The following is a 24,513-nucleotide window of genomic DNA, read 5'->3' as shown; positions in this document are numbered from 1 at the left end:
ATTTCTTGGGTTTCTAGAGAGGATTGAAGAAATGTGATTTTTGTTTAAAGTATTTTAAAAATATTCAGCAGCTTAATTGAGGTACAAGGTATTGATTTTTATTGGGCCTTTGAATCGGAATGTAATAAGTAGAAGGAAGTTCTGAAAGAAGTGCACTATACTGTTTACAAGGTCATTTCTGGGAATGGCATAAAGATTAGGACTGGTGAACAAAGGTGACCTTCATTAATTTATTCAGCAAACATTTGTTGAACACCTAGTATAAGTTCATCATGTTCTTAATGTAGAAAGTACAGTCAGGACATAGACCAAAAAAACCAAAAAAGTCCCAATTCACGTGGCGCTCACATTCTAGTAGAGGAGACTGATAAAATAGGATCAATAAGATGCATATGTATCATTATAGTCATATGTGCTACACAGTAAACTGAGCGGGGAAGGGGAACACTGTGGGGTGGGTGGGGGATTTGCACTTCTGGATAGATTGTGCTGTTAAGGCCTCGCTGAGAAGGAGACACCAGAGGAAAGATCTGAGGGAGGAGATGTAGGAGCTCTGTGGATATCTGGGGATGGGGGTTGCAATGAGAGAGAGTATCCTAAGCTTCCCATGGATTTTTCCCTGTCAATGTATTCATCACTGACAAATAGTAATGTTCCCCCAATTTTGATGCAAGGGATGCTGCGTTGTTGTTTGGCAATGTGAATTGTTCAGGATTAAAGGCCACAGTTACCTTCATGGTTCACACAATTAGGACATGGTTTCAGACCTTTGATGCTTTGAACAAATTGAGGCTATAGCCACAAATAGTAACTGTGTATGCTTCTATAAAATGGATGTTTTGGGAATACTTATAAACAGGTCCTTGCAATAACCTCTCACTTCTTAAGTGATACAGTCCAGTTTTGTAAGGTGTTTATAGCTACTTGAGTAACAATGCTGTATGAATTGCAAACTGTTGCTTCGCACCCAACGTCAGGATACTCAACCATGATTGGAATCAATAAGCTACAGGTGAGAACACATTTCCGTGTGTTTGGATGTGGACCTAAGAGATTATTTATTTCATTAACTTCAGAAAAGGAACAATGCCTTAAGTAAGCAGAAAAGCCTGTTCAGTATCTTTGACCACAAGTCTGAATCCCAGACATTACCATACGAGGTTACTAATTGGTCATAGTTGATTACATCACAATAGGTGTGGCCCTATAAAGGCCAGACCAGCTTCAGCCTTAGGCTAATTTCTCCTAAGGGTGTGTAGTGGTTTTGAGGGTTTTTAAAATTGTTGTTGTTATGTTTTTATTTTATTTTACTTTATTTTTAAATAGAGATGAGGTCTTGCTATGTTGTCCAGGCTGGTCTCAAACTCCTGGGCTCAAGCAATTTGCCTGTCTTGGCCTCCCAAAGTGCTGGGATTGCAGACGTGAGCCATTGCTATATGTTGGCCCTTGCTATATTTTAAATAGTTAAAAATACTGTTTTTTTTTTTTTCTTGCTGAATACTTACTTAGGGAAATTGGTTTGTGTCTGTGGCAAAGGAATTCAACAATGTTTTCTTTCATTTTCAGGTCACACGATTTTAAGAAAATAGAAGACTATCATTTACAGCTGGTGTGGCCCTGTGGCGGTGTGGACCCAGATTTCAAGCACAGAGGAAGATCAGACACTGATGTCCCGCATCTGATATGTATATAACACAATTCTCAATTATCCTTTGATTGTGTTTTACTCCCTTCTGTACAATAGACTCATTTTTAAAGGTACATCCCTCACTGAACTTCCTCTCTTAATATCTGGTTAGGCACTGTGTCCGTGTATATCCTATGGTTAGAGCTGTTAATTATGATGATGATGAGAGTTCTCCCTGTGTAGTTGAAAATAACCTATTTGATAAGTTCTAACACTGCTGAACTCAGATTAAACTGAAAGCCCCAGAAAAGGTCAATATTTAACTAGAGCTAAATGCCTTTATATTTGGAAGTGTAACTTTCTGAAATATTTTCATCCAGTTTGTACTGGTACCATGGAGGTTTGGTAGAAACCGTATATTCATTAGGCTTTGACTTGCATCATAGCCATGTTCTCAATGCTCAACATTGAGCAATGAAAGGCAGGGTTATTTTAGTAACCTGGGACCTTGCAAGGCTATCAAAATAGCCTGATATTTCTATAAACTGTAGAGCTGGGAAACAATTCGAGGTGATCCTGTTTGTCTCCTTGGATTGCTGAAAAAAGGACCCTCCTGGCATTCTACCCTGGGATCTCTGAAGGCTGTGTGAACCTTCCCATATGAGGTGCATTCTGCTGTGTGGCCTTCTGGTTAAGCAGTTTTATTTACAACTTACTGAAATTGCTGTTGGTAATGATCCAGCATAAACTTATTTGTGGTGCATTTCAAGAAAGAAAACTACAGCTGTAGCATGCCAATTATATATTATTCTTTTCTCCATAGCACAGAGTAGGTTCACAGTAACAATCAAAGGTAAATAGTTTATTATTTATGATGTATTCTTCTTTGTGGTTTTAATAATACATGCTTATTGTAGGCAATTTAGAAAGTTATACACATTTCATGTGAAAGTCATTAGAGTACTTTCAAACCTTTCTGTTGGCTTCCAATCTCGAATGGATCAGCACACACACTCTCTTGATGACTTGGGCAAACCCTGAAGCCAAGGTTCAGCAGACATTGGCTTGTTGGGCTGTGTGCCAGGTCTTTATGATTGTGTTTTATTTATCAAAAGTATTCTGTAATCTCAGCACTTTGGGAGGCCGAGGCGGGCAGATCACAAGGTCAGAAGATGGAGACCATCCTGGCTAACATGGTGAAACCCCGTCTCTACTAAAAACACAAAAAAATTAGCCAGGCGTGGTGGCGGGCGCCTGTAGTCCCAGCTACTCGGGAGGCTGAGGCAGGAGAATGGCGTGAACCCAGGAGGCGGAACTTGCAGTGAGCCGAGATCGCGCCACTGCACTCCAGCCTGGGTGACAGAGCGAGACTCTGTCTCAAAAGAAAAAAAAAAGAAAAAAAAAAAAGCACTGGGGGCAGGAAGAGATAAGGGGACCAGGTGAGAGAGGGTAGTCAGCGTCATAAACCCATTATGACTTCATCAACTTGTCACCCTGGTTTTGAACCAATCATTTTACTTCTCTAGGTTTCAATTACCTCAACTAAAATGATGGTCCAATAAATGAGTGTTTCTTAGTGTTTTCTTTCTCTCTCTCTCTTTTTTTTTTTTCGGACATAGTCTCACTCTGTTGCCCAGGCTAAAGTGCAGTGGCACAATCTCGGCTCACTGCAACCTCCACCTCCTGGATTCAAGTGATTCTCTGCCTCAGCCTCCCGAGGTAGCTGGGATCACAGGTGCCTGCCACCACGCCCCGCTAATTTTTTTTTTTTTTTTTTTTTTGAGACGGAGTCTCGCTCTGTCACCCAGGCTGGAGTGCAGTGGCGCACAGTCTCTGCTAACTGCAAGCTCCGCCTCCCGGGTTCACGCAATTCTCCTGCCTCAGCCTCCCAAGTGGCTGGGACTACAGGCGCCCGCCACCACGCCCAGCTAATTTTTTGTACCTTTTTTAGTAGAGACGGGTTTTCACCATGTTAGCCAGGATGCTCTTGATCTCCTGACCTCAGGCAATCTGCCCGTCTTGGCCTCCCAAAGTGCTAGGATTACAGGCGTGAGTCATCGTGCCTGGCCGATATTTTATTTTCAAGGAGCTTTTTGAGAAGCTGGTGAATGGTGTGGGAATTTTTATAAAAAGCAGATGTGCACATACACACAAATTCAGGAACCTCAAGGACACCTATGGACCTCTCCAAAGAGTTCAGTGTTTTCCAATTTCATACATATATATGATTCTTGTGTCTTCCATCATTTGAATCATATCAGTCCCCTGCCTAAAACTCTCCAGTGCTTTCCCTTAAAATTAGAATTAAAATAAGAACCAGCGACAACTGGTTGTCAGATATGGTTACTCTGCCCTCATCACTTACTGCTTTTCTACTTAGTTGTTTGCCCCAGCCACACAGATTTTCTTTTTTTGTAAGCTGTAGTAGTGCAGGTATAATTGACAGACAAGGCCGGGCATGGTGGCTCACGCCTGTAATCCCAGCACTTTGGGAGGCCGAGGCGGGCGGATCACGAGGTCAGATCGAGACCATCCTGGCTAACACGGTGAAACCCCGTCTCTACTGAAAATACAAAAAAATTAGCCTGGTGTGGTGGCGGGCGCCTGTAGTCCCAGCTATTCGGGAGGCTGAGGCAGGAGAATGGCGTGAACCCGGGAGGCGGAGCTTGCAGTGAGCCGAGATCGCACCACTGCACTCCAGCCTGGGCGACAGAGCGAGATTACGTCTCAAAAAAAAAAAAAAAAAAAAATTGACAGACAAGAAGCTGCCCTTATTTAAAGTGTACCATTTGATAAATATTGCCATAGGTGACAGCTGTGAAAGAATCAGTGCAATAAAGATAGCAGACATATCCATGACATTCCAATGTTCCGTATCCCTATGTATGCACAGTGATGAAACCTACATTATTGCTCCAAAGAGATTAGTTATTTATGTCATACTATGTCATGTTTATGTTTAACTAGGACTATATTATTATTAAGGCAATTATAGATGTATTGAAAGAAAAAACATTCACCTGGACGATTTGAATGTTCCTGAGTTCCTTTCGTTATATGCGTATACTTCCTACCACGATCCAATGTTATGTAAGCAAAATCTTTCACTAGGAATCCTGAGTTAATGAGTGTTATTGTGTATCCTTTTCTCATTGCTTTTAGTTTCAGGGTCATTTGAGTCTTAACCATTTTAAACATGGAGTCTTTGACACATTTAACCCGTAATAAATTATAAAAGAAATTTTAAAGAATTCTATAATCATAAAAGTTTAACATATGTTAAATCATTTTAAAATAGTAAAAATGTGGTCAAATATATTCATGGATGTGTGGTCTTGACAATCTCTATTCAGTAAGTTATCTAAGAAAGAATATATGGTAGCTTATGTTTTATATGTGGTATAGGTCAATTTCTCTTTATTGGCAATTACATAAAAATAATAGCCTGCATAGTAGAGTTATCAGCTAGCAGCCACCTTGCCTAAGGAAGGTGACATAATTTCTAATTGCTTTTGTTTAATCTTAATAATTCTTGCATGGACTTAGCAAAAGTTGAAGAAAGTGAACAAAAACAGCAGTGGAAAGTTCATAAAAGGTAAAGCATACTATATATTAGATATTATTGTTTTACTTAATAATCTACTCTTACCACATATTTTACTCTTTCTCTTTTGTAGGAGTTTTCAATATTGTTTCAGTTATATAGTACTTTATATTTCTGGACCTAAAACATAACCACAGGATATTTTTTTGTAGCATTATAGTGAAGCACTGTAAACAAGTGAAATATCTATCAGTTGATAAGTAGTTCAAGAAATATGTTGGACCGGGCACAGTGGATCACGCCTGTAATCCCAGCACTTTGGGAGGCTGAGGCAGGTGGATCGCTTGAGCCCAGGAGTTACAGACCAGCCTGAACAACAGGGCAAAACCCTGTCTTTAAATAAAATAATATAAACGTGTGTATATATATTTTGTATGATATAATCATACATACTGTAAAATACAATGAAGTTATTTATAAGTAACTCTATAAAAATAAATTTATAAATAATAGAATGACATGTATAATTTGATACTTTTTTGTTTTTGTTTTTTGGTTTTTTTTGAGACTGAGTTTTGATCTTGTTGCCCAGGCTGGAGTGCAATGGTGCAATCTCGGCTCACTGCAACCTCCGCCTCCTGGGTTCAAGCAATTCTCCTGCCTCAGCCTCCGGAATAGCTGGGATTACAGCCATGCACCACCACGGCTGGCTAATTTTGTATGTTTCTAGTAGAGATGGGGTTTCTCTGTGTTGGTTAGGCTGGTCTTGAACTCCCAACCTCAGGTGATCTGTCCTCCTCGGCCTCCCAAAGTGCTGGGATTACAGGTGTAAACCACCATGCCCAGCTCTAATTTGATACATTTTTATGTATGTATACATCTGTGATACTGTCACCATGTCAAGATACTCAAAATATCCAACACCTCAGAAACTACTCTTTCCCCTTTGCAATCCTCCCCTCATACCATTCCCTGCCCTGCCTTCCCCTGGCAGTCATTGATCTGTTGTATATCACTATAAAAAATTTAATAGGTTTTTGGAGTTTCAAATAAACAGAATGATAGAGTGTGCTCTTTTTTTTGTCTGGCCTGTTTCTCTTGGAATGGTTATTCTGTTATTCATCCAAGAGTGCATCAATGATTCATTTCTTTCGTTGCTGAGTGGTGTTCCATTATATAGATACCCCACAGTTTGTCTGTTTTCCTGTCAATGGACATTTGAGATATTTCCAGTTTTTGATCATTACAAATAAAGCTGTTAGGTACCTTTGTGTGTGGGAACACATGTTGTGTGAACATATGCTTTTATTTCTGTTGAGGTATAATTCACCTATTGTCAAATTCACTTTCAAGGTGTACAGAGTTGTATGAATTTTGACAAATACATGTAGTCATTTATCTACCGTTACAATCAAGATATGGAATCTTTCTATGACGCCCAGAAAATTCCCTTGGGTTTCTTTGTATTTCAATGCCTTCAACCTACTTCCAGCCCCTGGCAACCACTGATCTAATTTCTATGCATATAGTGTTGGTTTTTTATAGTATCATATACTTGGGATCGTCGAATAATGATCCATTTGTTTCTAATTTCTTTCACTCAGCACCATGCTTCTGAGACTCATCCATGTTGTTGTATGTATGAGTGGTTCATTTTTGTTGTTGATGAGTATTATATTGTATGGATATGTGACAGTTTGCTAATTCATTCATCAGTTCCTGGACATTTCGGTTGTTTCCAGGACTTTGTGTATGTACGGCATAAAACATGTAAAAACCATGTTTATTTCTAAGATCTGAATTTCAACATAAAACAGTTAAAATGTCCATGATAAATGCAGAAAAATGTTTGGTCCACCCATGCTTTTCTTTTTCCTTTTTTTTTGTGTGTGTGTGTGAGTGTGTGTGTGTGTGTGTGTGTGTGCGTGTGACAGGGTCTCATTCTGTCTTCCAGGCTGGAGTGCAGTGGCATGATCTTGACTCACTGCAGCCTCAACCCCCACCCAGGCTCAAGGGATCTTCCTACCTTAGCCTCCTGAATAGCTGGGACCACAGGTGCACACCACCCCACCTGGCTAATTTATTTTTCGTTTTTTTTTCTCTTCTTCTTCTTTTTTTTTATTATTCATAGAGACAGGTTTTCACCATGTTACCAAGGCTGATTTTTTTTTTCTAGGAATGAAAACATGACGGTTTGCCTTTAGTTGGGAATCTGTTTCCTCATTACTGCCACTTCTACCACTAGCACTAGCCCCACCCCTACATGAGTACTTAATTGTCATGAAAATAGTCAATAAGTGAGGGTGTGAAAATTCAAGGAGCGGCTGGGCAAGGTGGCTCACGCCTGTAATCCCAGCACTTTGGGAAGCTGAGGCAGGCAGATCACCTGAGCTGAGGAGTTCAAGACCAGCCTGGCCAACATGGTGAAACCCCATTTCTACTAAAAATACAAAAACTAGCCGGGCGTGGTGGTGGATGCCTGTAATCCCAGCTACTCAGGAGACTGAGGCAGGAGAATTGCTTGAACCCAGGAGACGGAGGTTGCAGTGAGCCGACACAGTGCCACTGCACTCCAGCCTCGGTGACAGAGTGAGACTCCGTCTCAAAAAAAAAAAAAACGAAAATTATTTATTTTATTTTTTTTTGAGACGGAGTCTTGCTCTGTAGCCCGGGCTGGAGTGCAGTGGCCGGATCTCAGCTCACTGCAAGCTCCGCCTCCCGGGTTTAGGCCATTCTCCTGCCTCAGCCTCCGGAGTAGCTGGGACTACAGGCGCCCACCACCTCGCCCGGCTAGTTTTTTGTATTTTTAGTAGAGACGGGGTTTCACGGTGTTAGCCAGGATGGTCTCGATCTCCTGACCTCGTGATCCGCCCGTCTCGGCCTCCCAAAGTGCTGGGATTACAGGCTTGAGCCACCGCGCCCGGCCAAAAACGAAAATTAAAGGAGCAAAAAATGCTCTATGTATTTCATATGTAATATTGCTTAGAGATTTCCTGAAAATACATTATTAAGTGTATGTTTATGGTGGTGATCATTGCAGACAAATGAAGAATTCAGAGCCCAATCCTAACCTCAAGCCAAGAAGTAAGAAAAGGAAGAAAAAATCAAGAAACTCAGAACAGAACCCCAGCAACATTGAACCAAGGTAATGAAACTAGATATGTATTGTGTCATGTCACATTGAGATCTATGGTAGGAAATTATCTTGTTAGATGGAAGTAAAATATGACTAGTAGCAGACTTTTTGGCAAATTCTCATTTTCTTTTAAATAACTCTATAGGAAAAAAAACAACTCTATGGATTTTATTTTTTAAGACAATCAACCATTTTCATGTGTGGAAAAGACCCAGGCATTACTAAACTGTCCTGAATGTTTTCTGGCAACATATTAAACAAGCAAAATTGTTTGTTTGTTTGTTTGTTTGTTTTTAGACAGAACTTCACTCTGTTGCCCAAGCCAGAGGGCAGTGGCATGATCAAGGCTCACTGCAGCCTCAACCTCCTAGGCGCAAGTGATCCTCCCTCCTCAGCCTCCAGTATGTTCTGCAAGAACATAGAACCCCACACCTGGCTAATTTGAAAATATTTTGTAGAGACAGGGTCTCACTATGTTGCCCAGGCTGGTCTCAAACTCCTGGCCTTAAGTGATCCTCCTGCCTCAGCCTCCCAAAGTGCTGGAATTATAGGCATGAACCATCACACCTAGCCACAAAACTTGTTTAGAGAAAAAATTGTTATGATGATGTGAATAATTGGGTCCACAATATTTCCTTTTAGAAAGAAAATTGGCTGGGCACGGTGGCTCACGCCTGTAATCCTAGCACTTTGGGAGGTAGAGGCGGGAGGATCACCTGAGGTCGGGAGTTTGAGACCAGCCTGACCGACATGGAGAAACCCCGTCTCTACTAAAAATACAAAAAAATTAGCCAGGCGTGGTGGCACATGCCTGTAATCCCAGATACTCGGGAGGCAGAGGCAGGAGAATCGCTTGAACCCAGGAGGCAGAGGTTGCAGTGAGCTGAGATCGCGCCATTGCACTCCAGTCTGGGTGACAAGAGTGAAACTCCGTCTCAAAAAAAAAAAAAAAAAAAAAAGAAAGAAAAAAGAAAAGAAAAGAAAGAAAATTGGAAAATTGGAGCTGGGCACGGTGGCTTATGCCTGTTATCCCAGCACTTTGGGAGGCCGTGGTGGGGTGGATTACCTGAGGTCAGGAGTTTGAGAGCAGCCTGGCTAACATGGTGAAACTCCATCTCTACAGAAATACAAAAAAAATTAGCCAGGCATGATGGCGGGTGCCTGTAATCCCAGTTACTCGAGGGGCTCAGGTGGGAGAATCGCTTCACCCTGGAAGGCGGAGGTTGCAGTGAGCCGAGATTGCGCCATTGCACTCCAACCTGGGCAACAGAGTGAGACTCCATCTCAGGAGAAGAAAGAAAGAGAAAGAAAGAGAGAGAGAAGAAAGAAGGAAGGAAGGAAGGAAGGAAGGAAGGAAGGAAGGAAGGAAGGAAGGAAGGAAGGAAGGAAGGAAGGAGGAAGGAGGGAGGGAGGGAGGGAAGGAAGGAAGGAAGGAAGGAAGGAAAGAAAAGAAGAAGAAGAAGGAAGGAAGGAAGGAAAGAAAGAAAATTGGGCCATATGCAAGACCTCATCTCAAAAAGAAAAGAAAATCCTTACATTTTAATAATCCCAAAGCCCTCTGTATACCTGTGTGAATCTCAAATACTATATTTTATATTTTAAAAACCTTTAAACTTTATACATCCAGCTACTTTCTCTTTGAGGAAAGGTACCATGCATGCTAAAAATCTTCACTAGGTAGTCTTCACTTTTAGAGATGCTGAAACATTCTCCTCAAGACACTCTCCTTTGCAGGGAATATGCAGAAAGTGAAGATTGCATTTTAACATAGTGGATGCTCACTAGGTGTTTGTTGATTGAATTAGTTTGTTTCTACCATTTTATTGAAAAGTAAGTTAAGCAAAAGTCAGCATTGAACTCCAAATGACACAATCCAGTGGCCTTTTCCTAGCCTCACTCTAGTTCACTTCATAGTATCTGATCATTTCTTTACAATGAAGTTTTTTTTTCCTATCCTCCAACTTACTTTTTTACTTTTTTTTTTTTTTTTTTTTTTGAGACAGAGTCTCGCTCTGTCACCCAGGCTGGAGCACAGTGGTGAGATGTCAGCTCACTGCAACCTGTGCTACCCAGGTTCAAGTGATTCTTATGCCTTAACTGGAATTACAGGTGCCCCCCACCATGCCCGGCTAATTTTTATATTTTTAGTAGAAATGGGATTTCACCATATTAGTCAGGCTGGTCTCGAACTCCTGACCTCAGGTGATCTGCCCACCTCAACCTCCCAAAGTGCTGGGGTTACAGACGTGAGCCACGGCACCTGGCCCCTTTTTTATTTCTGAGAATTCAGTTACTCTTCCTCATTTTACCCCTCAATAGGACATTCTTGAAGGTTCTGTCCTCAGCTCATGACAAATTACATGCATTTATGATGAGGTAGTCTTTTATAGTAGAAAGGGAACTGAATTAGATGTGTGAGGAATTGCATTCAAATTTTGATCATGTTTCACACTGTGTGACCTTTGTCCATTTACTCAAACTTGGAATTCGTTTCCTCATCTACAAGCAGTGAAATGAAACTATTTGCCCAACCTACATTACAGGGTTATAATGAGGATCAAAACAGATGATAGATCTAAAAGCTTTGACAAGTATATATTACCATGCAAATGGATATTACTTTCTATTCATTGTTACTATTATTAGACAGCTAGGTCACTGACACTATGAGACAGAATCTTTGTATAAACTTATTTGGCTCCCAAGGGTATCAGACTAATGACCTTGTATTATATTAATTATCCATATTTGAACCAACTATTCTAACAGGTCCAAGCCATATAGAGTATTTTTTTGCATATGTTTATCATGAAATCTAATTTGTCATTATTTTGTAGTAATATTTCACAGGGCCTTTGATGAGGATACCAACTTTCCTAGCATTCGAGTGTTAGCAGGAATAGTCATTATGTTGAGTTTAAAATGCTTATTATATGTCTACACAAGTCTTTTCCATATACTGATACTGTTAGGTCCTTGAAAGTTAATAAATTAAAGTTTAGTGTATAATCTCTTTAAAAGCCCACAAACATCTACTGTTATATATTCTGGCCTGCATATTGTATTGCAAGCATTTAAACATTTGGCTATTTGTATTACAGGAGCATGGACTCTCAGGCTGTTCATAGATTTCAGGATCTTTTCCACTACTTCCACAGGCAGATAGAGGGCCATCCCCACCACCGTCTCTACCACCACCGTCTCTTCCCAGAGGAGTTTTTACTCTTCCTCCAACTCCTTTACCTGAGCTAAGTGGTAAACCATCATCATCACCATCACCTTTGGAGACCTCCTCTACCACCACCTTTGTTGAGAGACCTACTCTCCAGGATCCCCACCTGCTCTGTCTTATGGAGTGAAACAGAAATAAATGTGTAAGACTCAATTACATATGTTGATTCTTGAACTACATGAGAATTCTCCTTGAAGAGAATCAACTCATCAAGGCAAAACTTTAAATAGTTTTTGATGACTTTGGTCCACTGGTGATCATTAATGAGTGAAAAGTGATTAGCTGGCTGGGCATGGTGGCTCACACCTATAATCTCAGCACTTTGGGAGGCCACAGTGGGTGGATCACTTGAGGCCAGGATTTTGAGACCAGCCTGGGCAACATGGTAAAACACCATCTCTACTAAAAAATACACAAATTAGCCAGGCATGGTGGAAGGTGCCTGTAATCCCAGCTACTCAGGAGGCTGAGGCAGGAGAATCACTTGAACCCAGGAGGCGGAGGTTGCAGTGAGCCAAGATCATGCCACTGCACTCCAGCCTGGGCAACAGAGCAAGATTCTATCTCAGAAAAAAAAAAAAGCATAAAAGAAAGCTGATTAGCCATGTGTAAGTATTGTATAATGTTAGAGAATATGACTGCTCATTTTTTATTTCCTTTGTGAGCTCACATGTTATCAATACAATATCTCAATAAATAGAAAGTCTATAGAGAATATTAAATTCATGTAGAAGGCAAAGATAAATTATTAAAGTGGTGTAATGATAATTGTATTCGTTTTTCAGGGCTTTCATACAAAATTCCTATAAACTAGGTGGCTCCAAGCAACAAAAATTTATCTCTCACAGTTTTGGAGTCCAGAAGTTCAAAGTCAAAGTGTTGGCAGGGCGACACTTTCTTTGGACGTCCTAGCAGAGTAATTGTTCCTTGTCTCTTCCAGCTTCTGGGTAGTTGTTGGCATTAATTGGTTTGTGGCCACCTCTCTCTCTACTCCGTGTTCTCATAGCCTTCCCCTCTGTATGTCTGTAAATTCCCCTACCTCTCATAAGTGTCAAAAAGTCTACTGAAAAAGATTTTCTTTTAAGAAAACCAAAAGAGACTTTATTCCAGTAAACAGTTTGCAAACCAGGGAGACACAGTCTTCTGTATAAAACAAAGATGCATTCAGAGAGAAGGGAGGGTTATTTTATTTTATTTTTTTGCCTTCCTTTAACTGAGAGTGCCCTGAGTGGAAGAGTGATTATCCTTTATAGACAAAGTTCCACCCAAGTTTCCCATTCTGGTCCACTTATGTAAATAAAGAAAGCAAACTTGCTCAGTTCTAATTCCTTGACTTGCTCAGTTCTGATTGGTCCACACAGGTCACAGTCTATTGGCTGATTCTGGCAACATAAACAGGAACAGACAGTTATGAAAGTCCCAAAGTTAAGCGAGCATGGAGTTTTCCAGGACTGCAAATTATGTGCGTGACCTCTAGTAAGCAAATGGCCTGTTGGCTCTGTTTTTAATTTAGGCCCAGTTAGCCACTCAGCGTCCATCTTAGAGGACTGGCTCTTTCAGGGTTCACATTTGAATGCATTTAGGGTCCACCCAAATAATCCAGGATAAGCTCCTTCTCTTAATATCCTTAACATAATCATGTATTTTGCCATGTAAAGTAATACTCACAGGTTCTAGGAATTAGGACATGGGCATTTCCTGTTGGGGACTACCATCCATTCCACTACAATAACATAGGAAATACATTCTCAAAAGCAATTTTGATTATTTTACCATCTTTAAGTAGTGTTACACACAGGGATGATCCAGCGGCAGCAGGCTAGACAGGAGAACCACACAGCCTAGTGGTGGTGGATTGGGCAGGAGAACCACAAAGGCTGCAAACAGCATGTAGTTCATATAGCATTTTCACCTAGTATCGTCCCCCTACGAACCTCCAAAACAAAAGGCCCCCATACAGCCTGCATTCCACAGGAGAGGGTAGTGGGAGGCTCAGATGTTCCTTATAGATAAGTAATGAATCTCCGTGTTGGCCCCTACCAGATTTATAAGCTCAGAACTCTAAACATGCATTCAGGTGCATCTGCCATACAGGGTCATTCTCACAGTATGCTTAAGTTATTGCTGTCAGGCATGTTTACCATACACAGATGTATCTACCATACAACTGCATATGAATAAACTTCTGGATAAAACAGGCAGCAGTGGAACACATGAACAGGGAAAGGAAAGGAAGTATAGGGCAAATAAATTACAGGTGAGCACAACATCTAACATGATGTCATGTTAGGCTCGGTTAAGTCAGAAATGAAAACTATCATGATGGTGTCTTTGGCAGATGGAATCATTGGTCCCACTTCTTCACCGCCTCATTGTATCCACACATTTTGTCATGTATCTTTGTATGTCTCTCAGTAGAATTGGAGTGTATTTCCCTAACTATTTATTTGTTTTTGACACAAGGTCTCTGTCACTCAGGCTGGAGGGCAGTGGCGCAATCACAGCTCACTGCAGCCTCGATCTTCTAGGCTTAAGTGATCCTCCCACCTCAGTCTACCAAAGTAATGGCATTAGAGATGTGAGCCACTCCACTTGGTCCTGTCTCTTTCATATTAGGCTCAGACATATGATTGTCACTGGCCAAAGGGATATAAGCAAAAATGACAGCATGTCAATTCTGAACTTAGGACACAGGAGGCATTGTAGTTTTTCTACTTGCTCTCTTTTTCCCTCTGTCATCACCATCCCTTGGCTAGCCTACTGATTCGAAAAAGATGAGAGATATGTAGAGCACACCCAGACCCAGCCTTGCAGCCATCTAGCTGAACCTGGCTCAAATCAGCCAACCAACTACCAGGCAATCTGCAGATGTGTGAGCAAAAAAGATGTTTACTGTCACATACCACTGAGATTTAATGATTTTCTCTAGGCCACAATAACAACCTAATAAAATATCACAGGGGTGCTCAGAAATACAGAGATTAAGAGGCACCGCACAGAATGGATAGGAGTTCATACTTTGGGAGTCAAAGTCCAGCTCTGCCACTTAACTACCTGTGGAAATGTTAGGAAATCACTAAGCTCCCTATACCTAAATTTCCTTATTTGTGAAATAGGGATGACAGTTTATGTACCTTGTCATACTTTATAGAGTTATTGCGGTAACTAAATTAATATATATATATATAAAGTGCCAAGGATATTAGCTTGCACACAGGAAACACTAGATAAGTATTTGTTTATGATTATGATTATGATCATTGTCATCCACTAGGACCTATAACTAGTCTTTGAACCAATAATAAATGTCATAGAGAATTGCCAAAAAGTAGTACAAATATTCAGTAGCAATATGCATTCTCCCCAAAACCATATGAAAGTCACCCTTTCTATACAACCTCAAAATAATAAGAATTATAAATCAGTTTTTTTGTTTTTGTTTTTGTTTGTTTGTTTCTTTGGAGAAAGAGTTTTGCTCTTGTTGCCCAGGTTGGAGTCCAGTGGCATACTCTTGGCTCACTGCAACCTCTGCCTCCCGGGTTCAAGCGATTCTCCTGCCTCAGCCTCCCGAGTAGCTGGGATTACAGGCACCTGGCTAATTTTTTGTGTTTTTAGTAGAGACGGGATTTCACCATGTTGACCATCCTAGCCAGGCTGGTCTCGAACTCCTCAACTAAGGTGACCCACCCACCTCAGCCTCCCAAATGCTGGAATTACAGGTGTGAGCCACCGTGCCCAGCCTTATAAATCTGTTTTTAACCTTTGCCAATGTGGAACACGAACAACCATATTTCAGTAGTATTTTTAAAAGACATAGCCCCCTGGCTGGGCACATTGGCTCACACCTGTAATCCCAGCACTTTGAGAGGCCAAGGTGGGTGGATCACTTGAAGCAAGGAATTGGAGAGCAGCCTGGCCAACATGGCAAAACCCCGTCTCTACTAGAAATAAAAAAATTAGCCAGGCATGGTGGCGCACACCCACAGTCTCAACTACTTGGAAGGCTGAGGCACGAGAATGGCTTGAACCTGGGAGTCAGAGGTTGCAGTGAGCCAAGATCACCGTTGCACTCCAGTCTGGACAACAGGGTGAGACCCTGTCTCAAAAAAATAAAAATAAAAATAAAAATAAAAAATAAAAAGAAAGAAAAAAAAGGCATATCCATAAGCATTAGCCAGATAAAGTATCTGTTTACATATTTATAGCTTGTTTTATTTCCTGTGTGTTTCCTGATCATATCAATGACCCATTTGGATCAATGGCCTATTGACAAACCAACAATCAATGGTGGTTTGTCATTGAATATTTTATTTTTTGGGAGCCACTATTATATTATGTAAATCCAGACTTTGTCTGGTTTTATAATGCAAATGTTTTTCAGAGTTTAGTATTTTGTTTACGGTGTCTTTCATCACACAGAGTTTTTTTTTTTTCCCATTTAATCAGCTCTGCCAAACTTTTATTATATAAATATGGATTTTCTATCAGGTTTAGAAAATAATTTCTTATATTTTATTGTGAGAATTTTATTTTATTTTATTTTAATTTTTTGAGAGGGAGTTTCACTCTTGTTGCCCAGGCTGGAGTGCAATGGTGCGATCTCGGCTCACCGCAACCTCCACCTCCCAGGTTCAAGCAATTCTCCTGCCTCAGCCTCCAGAATAGCTGGGATTACAGGCATGCACCACCATGCCCGGCTAATTTTGTATTTTTAGTAGAGATGGGGTTTCTCCATGTTGAGGCTGGTCTTGAACTCCTGACCTCAGATGATCCACCCGCCTTGGCTTCCCAAAGTGCTAGGATTACAGGCGTGAGCCACCGCCTCCAGCTGAGAATTTTAAAACATTGTTTTTTTATATTTCTGATTTAAAAGTATTACATGCTCATTATAAAAATGCAGAAAATTATGCTGAAGGAGAAAAAGGGTGAATCCTATGACTCATGATATTCACTTTGAAGATTTGCATTTGACTCTGACAGAAATTCCCTATGCATGAGATACATTCAGTTAAGTTTTTGTTTTTGTTTTTTGTTTTGTTTTTTGTTGTTTTTTTTGTTTGTTTTTGTTTTTGTTTCTATTTTTTTGTTGTTGTTTTTGTTGTTGTTGTTGTTGAGACGGTGTCTTACTCTGTCACCCAGGCTGGAGTGCAGTGGCATGATCTCGGCTCACTGCAACCTCTGCCTCTCGGGTTCAAGCGATTCTTCCACCTCAGCCTCCCGAGTCGCTGGGACTACAGGCACACACTACCACGCCCAGCTAATTTTTGTATTTTTAGTAGAGATGGGATTTCACCATGTTAGCCAGGCTGGTCTCAAACTCCTGACCTCATGATCTGGCCACCTCAGCCTCCCAAAGTGCTGGGATTACAGGTGTGAGCCACCGCGCCTGGCCCCAGTTAGGAATATTTTAATGGGAGTGTCTTATTCATGCAGTTACGTAAGCTATTTTGTTCATTTTTATAAATATCATTAACATCTATCCATATCATAAATAAATATTTATATCCTACTTTTTTTTTTTTTTAAGTAAAGATGAGGTCTTGCTATGTTGCTCAGGCTGGTCCTGAACCCCTAAGCTTAAGCAATCCTACTGCCTCCGCCTCCCAAAGTGCTGGGATTACAGGTTAAGCCACCATGCCGAGCCTACATTCTACTTTTTTTCTTATAATTTTATCACATTATATAATTCAACTACGGAATCATATATTGGTTGGCACTTAAGTTGGCAGGATGAGCACTATATCTATTCTAAGAAACTGTATGCTTGATTCACAGAGGCTTCTGGGTAACTGCTTACAGTTCAGAAACTTACTTGGACCAGGCTGAGTTGGCCTAGGGAAGGCTGGAAGTGATAAATGAAGATTTTGTTCAACCTGAGTATAATGTGCTACACTGCAGTTTGTAGTCATAATGCATACAGTACACACATAGAGTGCAACCCTATGATTGAGGAGAGGCACTCCACTTTGATGCAGAGGTTGCTGGTACATATCCAGCCTATCCTATTCTGTTTGTAATGTGACTCATTAGCTTCCAGAAGGTCTGGTATGGCTCTCACTCACTAAAGTATTACATCTGCAAAATTGTGTCTCCACCTTCCATCATTCCACCATCACTACCCTTGCTGCCTGATGAGGATCAGAAGTTCAGATGCTTATATCTCTGCACTCAAGAGCACAGCTTATCTTTGAGTTGTGTATCCCGACTACAATGCCTTTCTTCTATGTCATTTGCAGAAGTAAACCTTAGTTGATTTACTTAGATGGTGTCTGTCTGAGCTTTCTGTCCATACAATCCTACTATGGTTATTTGTCAATCAGTGGATGTATAGGCGTTTAAAGAACATCTCCATAGATAATTAAACAATGTGTACACATCTGAACATTTCACATAGATGAAGTGTCATGTATGGAATTACCTGGTGAGGCAGGATTATCAAATAAGCCAACTGCCTTCAAGAAAACTTGTACCAAGGGATTCACTTGCTGTGGATGAGACTAAGTACTTTGCTGCTCCCTGGCCAGAACTGAGTAAAATTAAGATTTTACACTTGGCCAGTTTGACAGGCCAGAAGTAATAGTAGTTCACTCTTGTCCTTTGCATCATCATGACAGCTATTGAGTTAAAAAATAGCCAGTTGACACAGACGTTACAAATACAAACTTAGAATTGAACAGACCCAAGGAGGAACCCAGTTCCACCTCTTGATTTGGGCACGATTTTAGGCCGGTTTCTTACTCATTCCATGCATAGGTTATTTCCTTTGTAAAATGGGCATAACACTTAGGTCACAGAGGAGAGGTCAGAACTAGCAAATCTCACTCACAAATTAAGCACTCAAACATGCTTCTTGTGCTCACTTCAGCAGCACATATACTAAAATTGGAAAGATAAAGAGAAGATACTTGGATAACATGCAAATTTGTGAAGTGTTCTATATTTTTCATGTTTATGGTTTGGAAGAATCAATATTGTTAAACTTTTCATACTACCCAAAGCAATCTACAGATTAGATGCAATCCCTATTAAAATACTAATAACATTCATCACAGAAATAGAAAAAACAATTATAAAATTTATGTGGAACTACAGAAGACCCAGAATAACCAAAGTTATCCTAAGCAAGAAGAACAAAGTTGGAGGAATCACATTAGCTGACTTCAAATTATACTACAGAGCTACAATAATCAAAACAGCATAGTACCAGCACAAAAACAGACACATAGACCAGTGGAACAGAATAGAGAACTCAGAAACAAATTCACACACCTATAGTGAACTCATTTTTGACAAGGTGCCAAGAACATATGCTGGGGAAAGACAGTCTCTTCAATTAATGGTGCTGGGAAAACTGGATGTCCATATGCAGAAGAATGAAATTAGACTCCTATGTCTCACCATATACAAAAATCAAATCAAAATGAATTAAAGACTTAAATCTAACACCTCCAACTATGAAACTACTACAAGAAAACATATGGAAAACTCTCCAGGACATTGGTCTGGGCAGAGATTTCTTGAGCAATACCCCACAAGCACAGTCAATCGAAGCAAACATGGACAAATGGAATCACACCAAGTTAGAAAGCTTGTGCACAGCAAAGGATACAATCAAAGTGAAGAGACAATCCATAGGATGAGAGAAATATTTGCAAACTACCCCTCTGACAAGCAATTAATCACCAGAATATGTAAGGAACTCAGACAACTCTATAGGAAAAAATATCATAATATGATCCAGAAATGGGCAAAAGATTCGAATAGACATTTCTCAAAAGAAGACATACAAATGACAACAGCATTTAAAAGATGCTCAACATCACTGATCATCAGAGAAATGCAAATTAAAACTACAATGAGATATCATCCCATCCAGCTAAAATGGCTTCTGTCCCAAAGACAGACAATAATGAATGCTGGTGCGGATATGGAGAAAAGGTGGGAATGTAAATTAGTACACTCTTGGTGGGAATATAAATTAGTACAACCACTATGGAGAACAGCTTGGAGGTTCCTCAAAATATAAAAATTGAGCTACCATAAGATCCAGCAACCCCGCTGCTGGGTAAATAACCAAAAGGAGGAAAATCAGTAGATATCTGTACTCTTATATTTGTTGCAGCACTGTTCACAATAGCTAAGATTTGGAGGGAAGCTAAGTGTTCATCAGCAGATGAAGGGATAAAGAAAATGTGGTACATACACACAACAGAGTACTATGCAGCCATAAAAAAAAAAAATGAGATCCACTCATTTGCAACAACATGGATAGAACCAGAGATCATGTTAAGTGAAATAATTGAGGCCCTGAAAGACTAACATCACATGTTCTTACTTATTTGGGGATCTAAAAATAAAATCAATTGAATTAATGGACATGGAGAGTAGAAGAATGATTACCAGAGGCTGGGAAGGATAGTGGGGGGTTTGTGGCAGAGGTGAGGATGGTTAATGGATACAAAAAAAAAAAAAAAAAAATAGAAAGAATGAATAAGACCTACTATTTGATATCACAATAGAGTGACTATCGCCAATAATAACTTAATTGTAGCCAGGCACAGTGGCTCACGCCTGTAATCCCAGCACTTTGGGAGGCCAAGGCAGGCAGATCACCTGAGGTCCAGAGTTTGAGACCAGCCTGGCCAACATGGTGAAACCCCGTCTCTACTAAAAATATAAAAACTAGCCGGGTGTGGTGGTATGTGCCTGTAATCCAAGCTACTTGGGAGGCTGAGGCAGGAGAATCACTTGAAACTGGGAGGTGGATGTGGCGGTGCGCCAAGATCACGCCACTGCACTCCAGCTTTGGAGATAGAGTGAGACTCCGTCTCAAATAAATAAATAAATAAATAAAAATAACTTAATTGTAAATTTTTAAATAACTTATAGAGTATAATTGGATTGTATATAACTCAAAGGATAAATTCTTGAAGGAATGGATACCCTGTTATCCATGATGTGCTTATTTCACATTGCATTCCTATATCAAATCATCTCATGTAACCCATAAATATATACACCTACAATGTATATAAAAGTTATGTACCCATAACTTTTTTTCTTTTGAGATGGAGTTTTGCTCTTGTTGCTCAGGCTGGAGTGCAATGGCATGAGCTCGGCTCATGGCAACCTCCGCCTCCTGGGTTCAAGCGATTCTCCTGCCTCAGCCTCCCAAGTAGCTTGGATTACAGGCATGTGCCACCACACCTGGCTAATTTTGTATTTTTAGTAGAGATGGGGTTTCTCCATGTTGGTCAGGTTGGTCTCGATCTCCTGACCTCGTGATCCACCCGCCTTGGCCTCCCAAAGTACTGGGATTACAGGCGTGAGCCACTGCGCCTGGCCTACTTTTTTTTTTGAGACGGAGTCTCACTGTGTTGTCCAGGCTGGAGTGCAGTGGTGTGATCTCAACTCACTGCAGCCTCTGCCTCTTGCATTCAAGTGATTCTCCTGCCTCAGCCTCCTGAGTAGCTGGAACTACAGGCACCCTCCACCATGCCCGACTAATTTTTATATTTTTAATAGAGACACGGTTTCGCCACGTTGGCCAGGATGGCCTCAAACTCCTGAGCTCAAGTGTCCCACACACCTTGGTCTCCCAAAGTGCTGGGATTATAGGCATGAGCCACTATGCCCAGCTTTAGCTTTGGGTTTTTCCCAGATGCCCTTTATGAGGATGAGGAAGTTATCTCTATTCCTAGTTTATTGAATATTTTTATATGAAGGGGTGTTAGATTTTCTCAATTTTTTTTTCTGCAACTATTGGGATAATCATGTGATTTTTGTGGTTTTTCTTGATATAGTGTATTATATAATTTCATTTTTGGATGTTAAAAGAACATTGTATTCCTGGGATAGATCACACTTGGTTATATTGTATAATTATTTTTACATGCTACTGTAGTCAACTTTCTAGTATTTTGTTGATAGTTTGTGCATCCACATTAATAGGAAATATTGGTTTGTAGTTTTCTTTTTATTTTTTCTTTTCCTTTTTTTTTCTTTTTTTTTTGACAGTGTCTTGCTCTGTTGCCCAGGCTGAAGTGCAGTGGTGTTATCATAGCTCACTCCAGCCTCAACCTCCTGGACTCAAGTGATCCTTCTGTCTCAGACTCTCAAGTAGGCGGACTACACGTGCGTGCCACCACACCTGGCTAGTTTTTGTTTATTTTTTGTAGAGACGAAGTCTGGCTGTATTGCCCAGGCTGGGGCTGTCTTTTAAAAACCGCACTGAAATATGTTTGTTCCTGTATCACGTTGGCAAATGTTAAAAAGGTTTTTTTCACTGGGTGCAGTGGCTCACGTCTGTAATCCCAGCACTTTGGGAGGCCAAGCTGGGCAGATTACCTGAGGTCAGGGGTTCGAGACCAGCCTGTCCAACATGGTGAAACCCCATCTCTACTAAAAATATAAAAATTAGCCAGGCGTGGTGGTGGGCGCCTGTAATCCCAGCTACTTGGGAGGCTGAGGCAGGAGAACTGCTTGAACCTGGGAGGCGGAGGTTGCAGTGAGCCAAGATTGTGCCACTGAACTGGGCGACAAGAGTGAGACTCCATCTCAAAATAAAATAAAATAAAATAAAATAAAATAAAATAAAATAAAATAGGCCAGGTGCAGTGGCTCACGCCTGTAATCCTAGCACTTTGGGAGGCCGAGGCGGGCAGATCACGAGGTCAGGAGATCGAGACCACCTGGCTAACACGGTGAAACCCCATCTCTAGTAAAAAATACAAAAAATTAGCTGGGTGTGGCAGTGGGTGCCTGTAGTCCCAGCTACTCAGGAGGCTGAGGCAGGAGAATTGCTTGAACCCGGGAGGCAGAGGTTGCAGTGAGCCGAGATCGTGCCATTGCACTCTGGCCTGGGAGACAGAGCGAGACTCTGTCTCAAAAAAATAAAATGAAATAAAAATAAAAATAAATAAATAAATAAAAACAATAACAACCCCAAAAAAGTTTTTTTTTTTCAATGTTCAGTTTTCTTTAATGACCTCCATCTCCCTGAAGGGCAGGTTCAGGCAGCTAGGTGATGGCAAGAGATGTTCATTTGAAGATCTTGCCCTGATTGAAGGCTTTGTGCACATGCTGGAAGGCTGTCTCCCAGGAAAAGTACTCTCAAACCAGTATCTGGGTCTCCTCGCTGCCAGGATCCAGTTTCTGCCATGTGTATGACTCGTAGTCCACCTGCCAATCTGGACTCAGTGGAAAGGCAAGCTCCTGGCCTCGGAAGACCCAGATTCCAGAAATGGAGCTGCTTATTGTTGGTTCCAAAGAGGATGACACTGGCAATGGTATTCTTACTCAGCTTGTCCAGTCACTGGAACATTCCAGTGATGAGATTGCAGCTCATGAAGGTCTGAGTGAGTTCTTCAGGGAAGTGATACTCTGAGTACCACAGGGACCAGCCGTCCTTATCAAAGTGCTCCCAGAAATATGACAGTGCCACAGAGAATGTATCCTCGTTGGAGAACTTGAGCTTCAATTCATCCAACACCAAGGTACTCTTGGGCAGGTGAGCAAAGAGGTCCTTGGCCTTGGACTCAGCGGCCAGCGCCTGCTCACATTCATCCATCTCCTCCTCAGGAGTAGGGGCAGCCACCTTTTTCTCCTCCCGCTCAGCCTGGAGCTTCTGCTTCTCTTCCTGTGACCCCTTCTCTTTCCGTGGTGTGTCCTTTTTAGGCTGGCTCTCTACAAACTTCTTAGCATCAAACTGGGCCATCTTCTCACATAGTTTCGCTTTCCCCAAGACAGTGCAGAACTGAGGCTGGTTAATGCAGGTGAGGAACAGCGGTTGGTATTGGGAAAGGCCTGGCAGAAAGAAGGTTCTAGGATCTGCTTATAGAGCCACAACAGGGTGCAGACAACTGTGATGTCAGACAATGTCCTCCAGAAAAGTCCTTGTCTTCAAGTGAGCATCCAACAGCCCCAGAATTCGCCTCACTTCCTCCTTTGCATTCTCAGTGGCCTGTTTGTTGTGCTGCATGATGCTCAAGGTGGGGAACACCCAGGTACTGGTTGGGGACACTATATCGCTATCAGCAAAGCTCACTCACTGCGCCACCTGAGCTGCTGCCTCTGGAGTACTTCCCTGCAGCTCCTCATTGCTCACATAGTAGGCAATGGTATTGCTCTCAAACACACAGAATTTATCGTCACCCTCAAATGCTGGAATCTTGCCGGCAGGAAATTTGCGGAGAAATTCAGGGGTGAGGTTGGTTTGGCCAAAGTGGAAATGGTGTGGTGTGGAGACCACACGGACCTGAGCCCCACTATACTGAGCAGCAATGAGGGCCTTGAAGGTCCTTCAGTTTTCAGGATATGTGCGCAGGGTCCCAGCCGCCATGGTGATTCCACAAAGAAAGGCTTTTTTGTTTGTTTTTTAAGATAGAGTCTCACTCTCTCACCCAAGCTGGAGTGCAGTGGTGTGATCTCGGCTCACTGTAACCTCTGCCTTTCAGGTTCAAGCAATTCTCCTGTCTCAGCCCCCCCGAGTACCTGGGATTACAGGCATGCACCACAACGCCCAGCTTTTTTTTTTTTTTTTTTTTTTTTTTGTATTTTTAGTAGAGACGGGGTTTCACCATGTTGCCCAGGCTGGTCTTGAACTCCTGAGCTCAAGCAATCTGCTCACCTCAGCCTTCCAAAGTGCTGGAATTACAGGTGTGAGTCACCATGTTAGACCTGTAGTTCCCTTATTTGTGATATTTTACCTGGTTTTGATAAGAGGGTTATACTGGCCTGATAGAATGGCTCACAAAACTCAGGAAAACACTTTACTTACATTTACTCATTTATTAGAAAGCATTTTACAAAGGATACTGATGAACAGCCAGATGGAAAAGATGCACAGGTGAGGTATGTGAAAAGGGGTGTGGAGCTTCCGTGCCTTATCCTGGCACCCTCCAGGAACCTAGATGTGTTAGGCTATCTGGAAATGCTCCCAAACTTCGTCCTTTTAGGCTTTTATAGAAGCTTCA

General features: G+C 41.3%; 1 long non-coding RNA gene and 2 pseudogenes across 1 annotated transcript; 2 read left to right on the top strand and 1 right to left on the bottom strand.

The window, feature by feature from the left end:
* Nucleotides 1-1,571: 1,571 nt before the first annotated feature.
* On the top strand, nucleotides 1,572-12,842 carry LOC106995304 (uncharacterized). Its single transcript, XR_001442081.3, has 4 exons — nucleotides 1,572-1,758; nucleotides 5,174-5,222; nucleotides 8,212-8,316; nucleotides 11,409-12,842. It is a non-coding gene; the product is annotated as an uncharacterized LOC106995304 (long non-coding RNA).
* A 5,549-nt stretch (nucleotides 12,843-18,391) lies between these two features.
* LOC114675199 (U6 spliceosomal RNA) lies at nucleotides 18,392-18,483 on the top strand (annotated as a pseudogene).
* A 4,096-nt stretch (nucleotides 18,484-22,579) lies between these two features.
* Nucleotides 22,580-23,898, bottom strand: LOC709337 (elongation factor 1-gamma pseudogene; annotated as a pseudogene).
* Nucleotides 23,899-24,513: the final 615 nt, after the last annotated feature.

This window comes from Macaca mulatta, chromosome X (genome assembly GCF_049350105.2).
Source record: "Macaca mulatta isolate MMU2019108-1 chromosome X, T2T-MMU8v2.0, whole genome shotgun sequence".
Classification (NCBI taxonomy): Eukaryota; Metazoa; Chordata; class Mammalia; order Primates; family Cercopithecidae; genus Macaca; species Macaca mulatta.
Note: the sequence above shows the minus strand (reverse complement) of the source record. Positions and strands in the feature narration are given on the sequence as shown.